The 12,322-nt window shown below is 39.4% G+C and overlaps 1 protein-coding gene across 4 annotated transcripts in view; it reads left to right on the top strand.

Moving 5' to 3' along the window:
• Window positions 1-12,322, top strand: part of HYCC2 (hyccin PI4KA lipid kinase complex subunit 2) — a 69,138-nt gene that overhangs the window by 3,574 nt on the left and 53,242 nt on the right. For 3 of the 4 annotated variants that reach the window (XM_081242444.1, XM_081242446.1, XM_081242443.1), the window contains exon 3: window positions 10,883-10,982. The gene's annotated coding sequence lies outside the window, so the exon portion shown is untranslated. Of the gene's footprint in view, window positions 1-7,871; window positions 7,976-10,882; window positions 10,983-12,322 lie in introns of all 4 variants that reach the window. The other variant, XM_081242445.1, reaches the window with a different exon arrangement.

The raw sequence follows: 12,322 nt of genomic DNA, 5'->3' as shown, positions 1-12,322 counted from the left end.
TTGAAATTGTGAATGTGTTGACTTTGACACAGGTCCTGTTTAGAAATTCATGGTATATTCTTATGAATCCTAGACTTTCTGTTTGGGTATTTGTCTGCCATGGAGACAATTACGAGAAAAAGTAAATGAATAGACTTTAATTTTGGAGAAAGGAGTAAAAAACTCAATTATGTAATATATTAAGGGTGTGACTTTGATTACTTATGGGATTATAGTTCTTTCTAAGTTTGAAATACAACTGCCAAAAATGTGGTCATAAAATATGGTAAGTGGGGCTTCCCTGGTGGCGCAGTGGTTGAGAGTCCGCCTGCCGATGCAGGGGAAACGGGTTCGTGCCCCGGTCTGGGAGGATCCCACATGCCGCGGAGCGGGTGGGCCCGTGAGCCATGGCCGCTGGGCCTGTGCGTCCGGAGCCTGTGCTCCGCAACGGGAGAGGCCACAACAGTGAGAGGCCCACATACCGCAAAAAAAAAAAAAAAAAAAAAAAAAAAAAAAAAAAAAAATATGGTAAGTGGCACTTAAATTGTTAAATGGCAAAGCATGGATTACATAATAGTTATTTTGTTCTGTTCCAAAAACTGAACTTCAAAAAAGGTTAGAATCAAACTTATCTATCACTTTTGTCATTATGAATCCTTGCCTTTTTTTCATTGAGGTGTAATTGACATTATCCGTTGACTCTTTTTTTTTCTTCAATTTTATTTATTTATTTGCATGGGTTTTCTCTAGTTGCGGCGAGTGGGGGCTACTCTTCGTTGTGGTGCACGGGCTTCTCGTTGCAGTGGCTTCTCGTTGTGGAGCACGGGCTCTAGGTGCACCGGCTTCAGTAGTTGTGGCACACAGTCTCAGTACTTGTGGCTTGCAGGCTCAGTAGTTGTGGCGCACGGGCTTAGTTGCTCCGTGGCATGTGGGATCTTCCCGGACCAGGGCTTGAATCCGTGTCCCCTTCATTGGCAGGCAGATTCTTAACCACTGTGCCACCAGGGATGTCCCTATCCCTTGACTCTTGATATTGCTTGCTTCTTAGTTAGCTACTAAGATTTGTCAGTTTACCTCCTTAAATTCCCCATTTTTTTTTTTTTTTTTTTTTGCGGTACGCGGGCCTCTCACTGCTGCGGCCCCTCCCCCTGCAGAGCACAGGCTCCGGACGCGCAGGCCCAGCGGCCACGGCTCACGAGCCCAGCCACTCCGCGGCACGTGGGATCCTCCGGACCGGGGCACGAACCCGCGTCCCCTGCATCGGCAGGCAGACTCTCAACGACTGTGCCACCAGGGAAGCCCTCCCCATACATTTTTTTGAAAAATGGGTGGAGGGAGTTGGATGCTGAGTGGGGAGTGAAACTTATGCTTTTTACATATTCTTTTGTACTGAGGCTTAATTGTTTTTGTTTGTTTGTTTACTGGACGTTTTAGAGCGGTTTTAGATTCACAGCAAAATTGAGTAGAAAGGACAGAGATTTCCCATAAACCCTCTCAGATATGCATAGACCCCCCCCCATTATCAATATCTCCCACAGAGTAGTACATTTGTCACAATTGATGAGCCTACGTTGACACATTATCACCCAAAGTTCATAGTTTACATTAGGGTTCAGTTTTGGTATTGTACATTGTATGGGTAACGGTCAAATGTATAATGACATATAATCACTATAGTATCATATGGAGTAGTATTAAGGTTTTTTAATCAGCAGGTATTCCTTTTGTAGTTCTTTTTAAATGAAAAAGGGAGTGGGGAGGGGAGCGTATATTACTCCCTTTATACTTTATACGCTATACTATGATTGTAAAACTCATATGGTAGACATGATGTGCTGTAATATCTAAAGTTAATATGAATTTGCAGTCTGTCACAGTACCTACTGTTTTATTGTTTGTGGGAAAAAACTAGAGGAAATGAATGTTTCTGTTCTTCATGGATCTGTTGTCACATCTCTTTGTCATTCTGTACCCTGTCCCTCTGATGTTATTTACTCAAATCAATCTCTAATCCAGAGCCTTTTCTTAATCTCTGGTTCCTATTCTATACACCTAATTGCCTGCTAGTTGAGGATGACCTGCAGATACCTCAAATACAGTATATATAAAAGTGAATTCGTGGGCTTCCCTGGTGGCGCAGTGGTTGAGAGTCCACCTACCGATGCAGGGGATACGGGTTCGTGCCCCAGTCTGGGAGGATCCCACATGCCGTGGAGCGGCTGGGCCCGTGAGCCAGGGCCGCTGAGCCTGCGCGTCCGGAGCCTGTGCTCCGCAACGGGAGAGGCCACAACAGTGAGAGGCCCGCGTACCGCAAAAAAAAAAAAAAAAAAAGTGAATTCATATTTTGTCATCTATCTAATGTGCTGAAGCTGGAACCTGGTGTTATCTTTGACACTTTATTCATATACCCCTCATCTGAGCAATGCTATATTCTGTTGACTCTGCCTTTTTATTTACTTCTCTCAATTTCTACAACCACTGGAAATAGTGTGAAGAGTTAGGACCTAGAGGCAGATTATCTAGATTAGAATCCCAGCTCCACCATTTATAGCTTCAGTTTCTTTAAAAACAGTTGTACAGTCCAGCAGTTGCACTATTGAGCATTTATTCCAGAGAAATTGAAACTTACATTCACACAAAAACCTGTACCTGAATGTTCATAGCAGTTTTATTCCTAATAGTCAAAAACTGGAAACAACCCAAATGTTCTTCAACAGGTGAATGGTTAAACAAACTGGCACGTTTATACTGTGCAGCAATAAAAAGAATGAGTTATTGATACATGCAACAACTAGGATGGATCTGAAGTGAAAAAAGCCACTCTCAAAAGGTTACATACTGTATGATTTCCTCTATATAGCGCTCTTGAAATATCAAAATTATAGAGATTAAGAGCAGAGTAGTGTTTGCCAGGAGTTAAGGATCAGGGAGAAGGGAGTGGGTGGCTACAAGGGAGCCTCTCGGTGATAGAACAGTTCTGTATCTTGATTGTGATGGTAGTTACACATATCTACATCTGTTATAAAATTGTATAGAACTACACACACATACACAGACAAATGAGTGCTTGTAAAACTGGTGATATCTGAGTAACCCTCTGTGGACTATACCAATGTCAGTTTCCTGATCTTGATATTTTACTATAGTTATGCAAGATGTTACGATTGGGGGAAACTGGGCAAAGGATACATGGGACCTCCTGGCACGTAGTTTGGGAACTTCTTATGAGTCTGTAATTATTTCAAAATAAAAAAATTTTTTAAAGGGTTGTATTAAGGATTAAATGAGCAAACACATATGAGGTTCTAGTTATAGTACTTGCTTGGTTCATCATAAATACATAATACCTCTACTATATATAAAATAGATAACCAACAAGAACCTACTGTATAGCATAGGGAACTATACTCAATATCTTGTAATAACATATAATGGAAAAAAATCTGAAAAAGAATATATATATATGTATATATACACACACATATATAAACTGAATAACTTTGCTGTATACCTGAAACTAACACAACTTTGTAAATCAACTATATTTCAATAAAAATAAAAATTAAAAAATGTCACCAAGGTGACATTCTATTAAAACAAATAAAATAAATATATAGTGCAAATAATAGTAGCAGCAGTAGCAGTAGTAATGATAGTCTAGCCTTCTAACCTCTTACTAAGCCTCTCACTAGGACTATTCCAGCAGTATTCATATTGGTCACTCTGCCCTCATAGGTCTTTCCTCCCTGTGGTCCACTCTACAGTGTAACCAGAGTTCTCTTTCTAAAGTGCCTATTACATATTACTCACTTCATACAAAAATTTTTAATGGCTCCCCATTGTATTTTCATACATCAATTTCTTTTTTTCAATCGTAGTGGAAAGAAGCATTGGAGTCGGCATGGCTTCCAGGGTGCTATAACATATGAATTAAAGATAAAAACAGAAAAATCTCAAGCGAGTGTTCTCACCTTCAAGAAGCTGTTATTTTAAGTGTTATCTTAAAGTTTATTTGATATTGCTGCCTGAAACACTACCGCAAAATTAAATGACTCTGGACAAAAAGATTTATTGTAAGTTTTCATGATTCTGTAGGTTGGCTAAATTGTTCCTTTATTGGTTTCACTTGGCTGTCTCATGTAGCTGAATCCACCTGGAGGGTTGACTGAGTTAAAAGGTCCAAGATGTCTGCACCCACATGTTTGCACATGGTGCTGGCTGTCCATTAAGATGCTTCAGTTCTTCTCAGTGTGGTTTCTCATCCTCTGGTAGGCTAGTCTGGCATCCTTACATGGCATTCTCAGGGTAGCATTCTAAAAAAGGTGAAGGTGGAAGCTGTAAGGCTGCAAGACCTCTTTGAGGATTAGGCTTTGAAACTATATAACAGCCCTTCCACCATATTCTGATGATCAAAGCAACTCACCAAGCTAGTCCAGATTCAAGGGAGTGGAGAAATGGAAAAGGACCTTTGTTGCAGACAATTCAGGCTGCTATAATAAAGTACCATAGACTGGGTGGTTTAAACAACAGACCTCTATTTCTCACAGTTCTTGAACTTGGGAAGTCCAAGATCAAGGTGCCAAAAAATTTTGTGTCAACTAGGGACCCACTTTCTGTTTCCGAGATGGCTACATTCTCATTGTGTTATAACATGTGAGAGTGCTCTCTGGGGATCTCTTTTATAAGGACACTAATCCCATTCATGAGAGCACTACCCTCATGACCTAATCACCTCCCAAAGGCCCCACCTCCTAATACCATCACACTGGGAGTTAGCATTTCAGTATATTTTGGGGAGACCCAAAAATTCAGTCTATAACAATAGTCCACAGAGAGATCAGATTATTTTCTGTTTTCTTAATGTAAGAATGAACAACAGTCCAAAAAATGACACAGTCACTATAAGAATTTAAAATTTTTTGCTGGGATCTATCAAATAAAAGTAAAAACACAAGTACCAAAGACATTAAATAGCAAGCCAAGAAGGACAGATTCAAAATCTTCATGAAGTAGAATAATGTGCATAATATGTGGGAGATTCAGCCTTATCTAACTGTTGTGCTACAGTAGTGTTTCCTGAAACCTTGAAGGAGGTTAATCTGTAGAAAGTTCACTGGGTTTTTATTTGAACAGGTTTTAAACAGCTGATTTAACATCTCCATTAAACTGTTTATTTTTCCTAACCTCTCATTTTCATATAATTTGGTTTTGGCCAGTCACAGTAAGCCACATTACTTTTCTAGAACATAACTCCCAAGTGTTGGCAAGAAATTATAGTACTGCATTATGAAATCTTGTCAGTGTACTGAACTATTATAAACACCCCTCTGTCTGAACTGTAATGGTGGTGCACCTTCACAGAGTAGATTCATTCTTTGGTCAGTCTTGCTTCCTACACTCCCCACCACCCCAATTTCAGTGTAATATCCTAAACACTTTATTCTTAGCATTAAATTGAAGCATAACTGAGGTGGCTTGTTGTCATCTTAGACCATAAATTTGTTCCTGCAGTCTCTTTCTTACCTTACCAGGTGGGAATTGTGTTTGGCTGCTAGAAACAGAGATAAGAAATAACCGTTGCTTAAATAAGATAGTAGTTCATTTCTTTGTCTTGTAAAAACAAATTCAGAAGTAGTCTAAGACTGGTACCGCAACTCCATAGTCTTGTCAAGGACCCAGTCTCCTTCTCTCTTTCCTTTGCCATCCTTAGCATGTGGTTTCTATTCTGAAGATCACAGAATGGCTGCTGGATATCCAACTATCACATCCATGATCTAGGCAGAAGGAAGGAGGAAAAAAGGCAGAGGACAAAAGGGGCATACCTTCCATCTTTTAAGAAAACTTTCTAGGGACTTGCCTGGAAGTCCAGTGGTTAGGACCCCATGCTTTCACTGCCGTGGGCCCGAGTTCAATCCCTGGTTGGGGAATTAAGATCCTGCAAGCCACATGTGGCTGACAAAAAAAAAAAGGAAAGAAGCCTTTCTAGAATTCCCTACACAGTATTTCCTCTGATCTCATTGACCAGAACTTAGTCATTTGGCCATACTTAGCTATAAGTGAGGGTCAGAAATGGCTTTAGCTGATTGTATAGACTAGATCATTGGGGGTGGAGGTGTGCTTCTCTATCGGGTGGGAACTAGTAGTCTTTACCATACTTGCCGCCTGTCTCCTCTGCTGAGTCTGCAGCTGACTGACTGCTTGTTGCTGTTAGGCCCTTCACTCAATAGTCATGAACTAAGTGCTAACTGTGCTAAGCCCTGTCCCAGGAACTGGGAATACAGATACATCTGAGATGTCCTCCCTGTCCTGGAGAAGTTATAGATCTTACAGTTTTCCTGCCCTACCCCCCCCCCACCAAGCAGTCACATCTCTCTCTAGGTATCAGGCGTAGGTATTGTTGATTTCTTCTGGTCTTTGGCTTGCCTTTTCACTCTCAGTTTCTTTTGATGACAGTCCAATTTATCATTGTTGTTGTTATGGTTATGGTTAGTACTTTTTGTGTTTGCTTAAAAAATATTTGCCTGCTTCAAGGACACAAAGATGTTTTGCTATGGTTTTTTGTTTGTTTACTTTCACATTTAGAGCTGCATTCTATTTGGAATTTACTTTTGTTGAGTTGTGTAAAGTTAGAGATCATGATACACTCATTATTTTCTATAGGGATATCCAGTTGACCCGGCGTCTTTTATTTAAAAGAATGTCTTCCCAACTGCACTGCAATTTGCCTTTGTCATAAATAAAGTAGTCTTATTTGTGTGTGACTTTCTAGGCTCTATTTTTTCATTGGTAAGTTTTAGTTACTATACTTGTACAGTTAATTACTATGGCTTTATAACAGGTCTTAATATTTTACAGTATAGTCCTCCAATTTTTGTTGTTTTTCAAGGTTGCTTTGACTATTCTTGGCTCCTTGTAGTTCCCTAGGGATTTCAGAATCAGCTTGTCAATTTCTCTTTAAAAGGAGAAGAGTGGGATTTTGATTATGATAGCTTTGAAACTAGAAATCAATTGGGAGAGAATTGACATTTTTACTATGAGTCTCCAACCTGTGAACATGGTATGTCCTTCAATTTATTTAGACCCTTAAATTCTCTCAGTGTTTTCTTGTTTTCAGTGTAGTGGTCTTGCACATCTTTTGTTAGATTTCTTTCTTTTTTTAAAAAAATGCTGTTGGAAGTTGTGTTTTTATTTTCTTTAATTTATTTATTTGATTATTTTATTTACTTATTGTTTTTGGCTGTGTTGGGTCTTCGCTGCTGTGTGCGGTCTTTCCTCTGGTTGCGGTGAGCGGCGGCCACTCTTCGTTGTGGTGCGTGGGCTTCTCATTGTGGTGGCTTCTCTTGTTGCAGAGCACGGGCTCTAGGCGCGTGGGCTTCAGTAGTTGTGGCGTGTGGGCTCAGTAGTTGTGGCTCGTGGGCTCTAGAGCACAGACTCAGTAGTTGTGGTGCATGGGCTCAGTTGCGCCACGGCATATGAGATCTTCCCAGACCAGGGCTGGAACCCGTGTCCCCTGCATTGGCAGGCGAATTGTTAACCACTGTGCCACCAGGGAAGCCCAAAGTTGTGTTTTTAAAAAACACTAGTTTACAGAAATATAATTGATTGTTATATATTAGCCTTTTATCTAGAAACCTGGATAAATTCACTTATTAATTCTAATAATTATTCTGTAGAATCTTCTGAATTTTCTTGGTACATATTCATATTGTCTATTAATAATAATGTCATCTCTAAATAATGACCTTTTTTCTTTTCTGGTTATTCTTATATCTTTTTCTTGACTTGCTGTAGTAGCTAGGCCCTCCAGCACAGTGTTGAATAGAAATGGTGATAATGGTTATCTCTTTCTTCTTTTTTTTTTTGGTATCACTCCGCGACATGCGGGATATTAGTTCCCTGACCAGGGATCAAACCCACGCCCCCTGCAGTGGAAGTGTGGAGTCTTAACCACTGGACCTCTAGTGGAGTCCCTCTTTCTTGTTTTCAACCTCAGAAAGTAAGTTTTCAATATTTTATCGTTGACTGTGACACTTGTACAACCTTGGTGTTGTTTCCTCCTTAACTGTTTGGAAAAATCCACTGGTGAAACCATCTGCACTTGAGATTTTCTTTATGGAAAGATTTTTAATGATAGATTACATTTCTTTAATATCTATGACGCTGTATGGATATTCTATATCTTTCAGTGTTGGTTATTTGTATTTTTCAAGAAATGTGTTCATTTCATGCTAAGTGTAACATTTATTGGCATAAAGTTTATCATAACTTCTTGTCTTTTTTTTTTTTTTTTTTTTTTGGTGGTACACGGGCCTCTCACTGTTGTGGCCTCTCCCGTTGCGGAGCACAGGCTCCGGACGCGCAGGCTCAGCAGCCATGGCTCACGGGCCCAGCTGCTCCGCCGCATGTGGGATCTTCCCAGACCGGGGCATGAACCCGTGTCCCCTGCATCGGAAGGCGGACTCTCAACCTCTGCGCCACCAGGGAAGCCCAACTTCTTGTCTTTTTGATGTCTAAAAATTTCATAGTAATTTGTGTTTTCTCTAATAAGTATTACTAGGGGTTTGTCAATTTTATTAATCTTTTCAAAAAACCAACTTTTAAAAATATTTTATAATTTATTTGGCTACGTCAGGTCTTAGTTGCGGCATGCGGGGTCTTTGTTGCGGCATGCAGAATCTTCTGTTGCGGTGCACGCAGACTTCTCTCTGGTTGCAGTGCTTAAGCTCTAGAGCGCACAGGCTTAGCTGCCCTGTGGCCTGTGGGATCTTAGTTCCTTGACCAGGGATCGAACCCACATCTACTACATTGGAAGGCGGATTCTTAACCATTGGACCACCAGGGACGTTCCAAAGAACCAACTTTTGACTTTGTTGATTTTTTCCCTTTATTGTGTGCTTGTTTTCTGTTTCACTCATTTGCTATCCTCTCTGACCTCTAGAGATAGATATCTGTCAATAGATAAAACCACTGATTTTTTTTTCAGCCTCTCTGCTAATATAGACAATCTTAGCTTTGCAAGGTACCAGGTTAACTGAAACTCCTAAATGCATATAGGAACTATGTCTTTGCTTAATAATGCAAAGTAAGAACTTTCTACATATGAAATAAGGCTACAGCTACATCCCACAAGCTTTAATATATCTTTCTTAGCACTGAGTTAGGCATTTTTACTAATTTTGGTTGTTTTTTGGGTTTTTTTGGCTGTGCTGTGCAGCATGTGGGATCTTAGTTTCCTGACCAGGGATCAGATCTGTGCCCCCTGCATTGGGAGTGTGAAGTCTTAACCACTGGACTGCCAGGGAAGTCCCTAATTTTGGTTTTAATATCTTCTTTGACCCATAGATTATTTAGAAGTATAATTTAAAATTTCCAGGTAGTTGGGTTTTTTTTAGGTTTTTATTTATTAATTGTTGTTAATGATCTCTAGGTTACTTTGGTTGTGGTTAAAGAACATGAATGGCTCAGTTTTCCTGTCATTTACCCTGTTGGGTTTTCTTGTTTTGTTTTGGCTTTTTCCTCAATTGAGAGCCTAGTATCTGTATCCTTAGCCATGAAAGACTGTCAGAGACAGTCTTCCCAGCATAGCTCTCAAGTCTGCCTGCCTGCACTGCTTCAAAATCTGGTGATTGTCTTGGTGGTTCCAAATTCCCAAGGTACAAAAAGACAGTCTCCTTGGCACCAGCTGCCTCTTCCCAGAGTGTTACCAATTTCCTGTGTATCTTTCCAGAGACTAACAGAGAAAACTTGCTAGTCCTTTTCAAGTTTTTTCCCCACTGCAGAACTTCTCATGAAATAAAAATCCCATGCGATAGCCCAGTATATACGAGATGGTTGGAGTAGGAGCTCCTGACACATTTTCAGTTTGGAAAACATGGGAGACTTTACAATGATAATGTCGTTTAACTCCAAGAGAATATTATTGCAGTATTCTTTGTATTAAAAAATGTTTTGTCAATGGACATATTTTTAAATGCTAATTTTCTTTTTGTGTTTTAGCTTTTAAAGTTGTGATAAGTGTTTTTTTTTTTTTTTTTTTTTTTGTGGTATGTGGGCCTCTCACAGTTGTGGCCTCTCCCGTTGCGGAGCACAGGCTCCGGACGCGCAGGCTCAGCGGCCGTGGCTCACAGGCCCAGCCGCTCCGCGGCATGTGGGATACTCCCAGACTGGGGCACGAACCCATGTCCCCCGCATCGGCAGGCGGACTCTCAACCACTGCGCCACCAGGGAAGCCCTGTGATAAGTTTTGAATCAAAGAAGTAGAGTATAATGTGGTCAGCAACTACATGATATTAGTTACTAATTTATGAGAAAAGTATACTTTTATCAATTTGAAAATAATTTTTAATATTTTTTGGCCAAAAGTTCAAGTAACAGCATTTTCTATGTTCTTTCTCAAAATGATAGAATTTTCAGTCTGTGAAACTTATCCGAAATTATAATGTAGCCATTGATACTTATTTAAGCTTGGTTTTATAGTACATATTAAAATTTTAATGATCGTTGCATGTGTGTATGTGTATGTGTGTGTGAGATCACTGTAATATGTTTCAAAAGTTGGATTCATAGAAGTTTTGGCTGGAAAGTACTTATTTTTGTAGATTTTTCAGGTGAGGCTCCAGAATATTTAACTTACTCGAAGTCTTTACAGATATTTAATGGTAAATTTGAAACTAAAACTCAGACTTCTTTTTTCCAAATCTAATGTCTTCTAAAATAGGTTTGATAATGGTACATAAGTATAGCCTAGTTATTATAGAAAACTTAAAAATAATCCCAATTATTTTAAAAATTAGATAAACTATATTATAAATGCCTTTTCAGAATTGTTCTTTCTCCTTTATATTACATTCTTGAGGATATTCTCTCTCACTATTTCACAGTTTTTCGTTTTCATTTTTTATAGAGTTGGAAAACATTTAAGTCTCAACAAATGAATTCCACACTTGAACTCTGCCGCATTCCTGTGCCACCTCCTCCATTGGAACACTGATCTTAAAACAGAGGTAAAATTATAGAATTTAACTTTTTAAAGGGTAAATAATGAAGTTCCCATAGTTAGACATGTTAGAATTTTTGGTAATTTTTGGTGGGTAGCTTCTATATATTAAGCAGTTTTACCTAGGAGAATAGTCACATCTTAATTATTGCCTTTGAATTTTACTTTTGTAAGTGTTTCCTTTTTCATAGTTGTGACTTCTGGGCTTCCCTGGTGGCGCAGTGGTTGAGAGTCCGCCTGCCGATGCAGGGGACACGGGTTCGTGCCCCGGTCCGGGAAGATCCCACATGCCGCGGAGCGGCTGGGCCCGTGAGCCATGGCCGCTGAGCCTGTGCGTCCAGAGCCTGTGCTCCGCAACGGGAGAGGCCACAGCAATGAGAGGCCCGCGTACTGCAAAAAAAAAAAAAAAAAAAAATAGTTGTGACTTTTAATTTTTTTGTTACCTAAATTTTACAGCTCTTGAATTACTGAGTTTACTCAGCATAATTGTATTATCTAGCTACATCTAGATCAGTGCTGATCATAGAATTTCTTTGATAACATCTGTATTCTACATCTGTGCTGTCCAATATGGGAGACACCAGCCACATGTAGCTACTAAGTGCTTGAAATGTGGCTAGTGCAACTAAGGAATTGATTTTTTTTTTAATACAATGTTAGGTTTTTTTTTTTTTTTTCAGTTTTTTTGGCTGTGCCACACAGCTTATGGGATCTTAGTTCCCCAACCAGGGATTGAACCCAGGCCCCCTGCAGTGGAAACGCAGTCTTAACCACTGGCCCACCAGGGAATTACCAGGAATTGATTTTTAAATTTTGTTTTTCTTTTAATTAATTAAAACTAACTGGACAGTGCAGCTCTAGTTTTTTCCTTAGGGAATTTGGTATTTACAGTACAGTAATAGCACATGTTAAGTGCTTTGTTTCTGATTTATACCTTGAAATATCTAGATAGTTGTTGGCCTAGTTTGAAAATCTTCAGTAACATAGCCATTTTTTTTACTGTCATATGTTGCCCTGATAATTGTATAGGTTTGTTTATACAATAATTTTGGTCCATTAGAAACCCTTGAGAGCACTTATAATTTTGCTCACTGATGTGTTAATTTATTTAATCTTTAAAAAAAAAACACTTTGACATAGATACTTATATTATCCCCATTTTATAAATGAGGGATTTGAGGCCACAGGTTAGGTAAGTAACTTTCCCAAGGAAACACAACTTGTAGGTCATTGAGGTGGAATTTGAACTCAGGCAGTCTAGAGCAAGAGCCTGTCCTCTTTAACCATTAGGCCATACTGCCTGTTATATCCTGTTTCTCTCTAAGTTGACAATTCCTAAAAAAATAT

The sequence above is a fragment of the Mesoplodon bidens genome, assembly GCF_964165515.1.
Source record: "Mesoplodon bidens genome assembly, chromosome: 8".
Classification (NCBI taxonomy): Eukaryota; Metazoa; Chordata; class Mammalia; order Artiodactyla; family Ziphiidae; genus Mesoplodon; species Mesoplodon bidens.
This window is presented reverse-complemented; position numbering and strand designations above follow the sequence as displayed.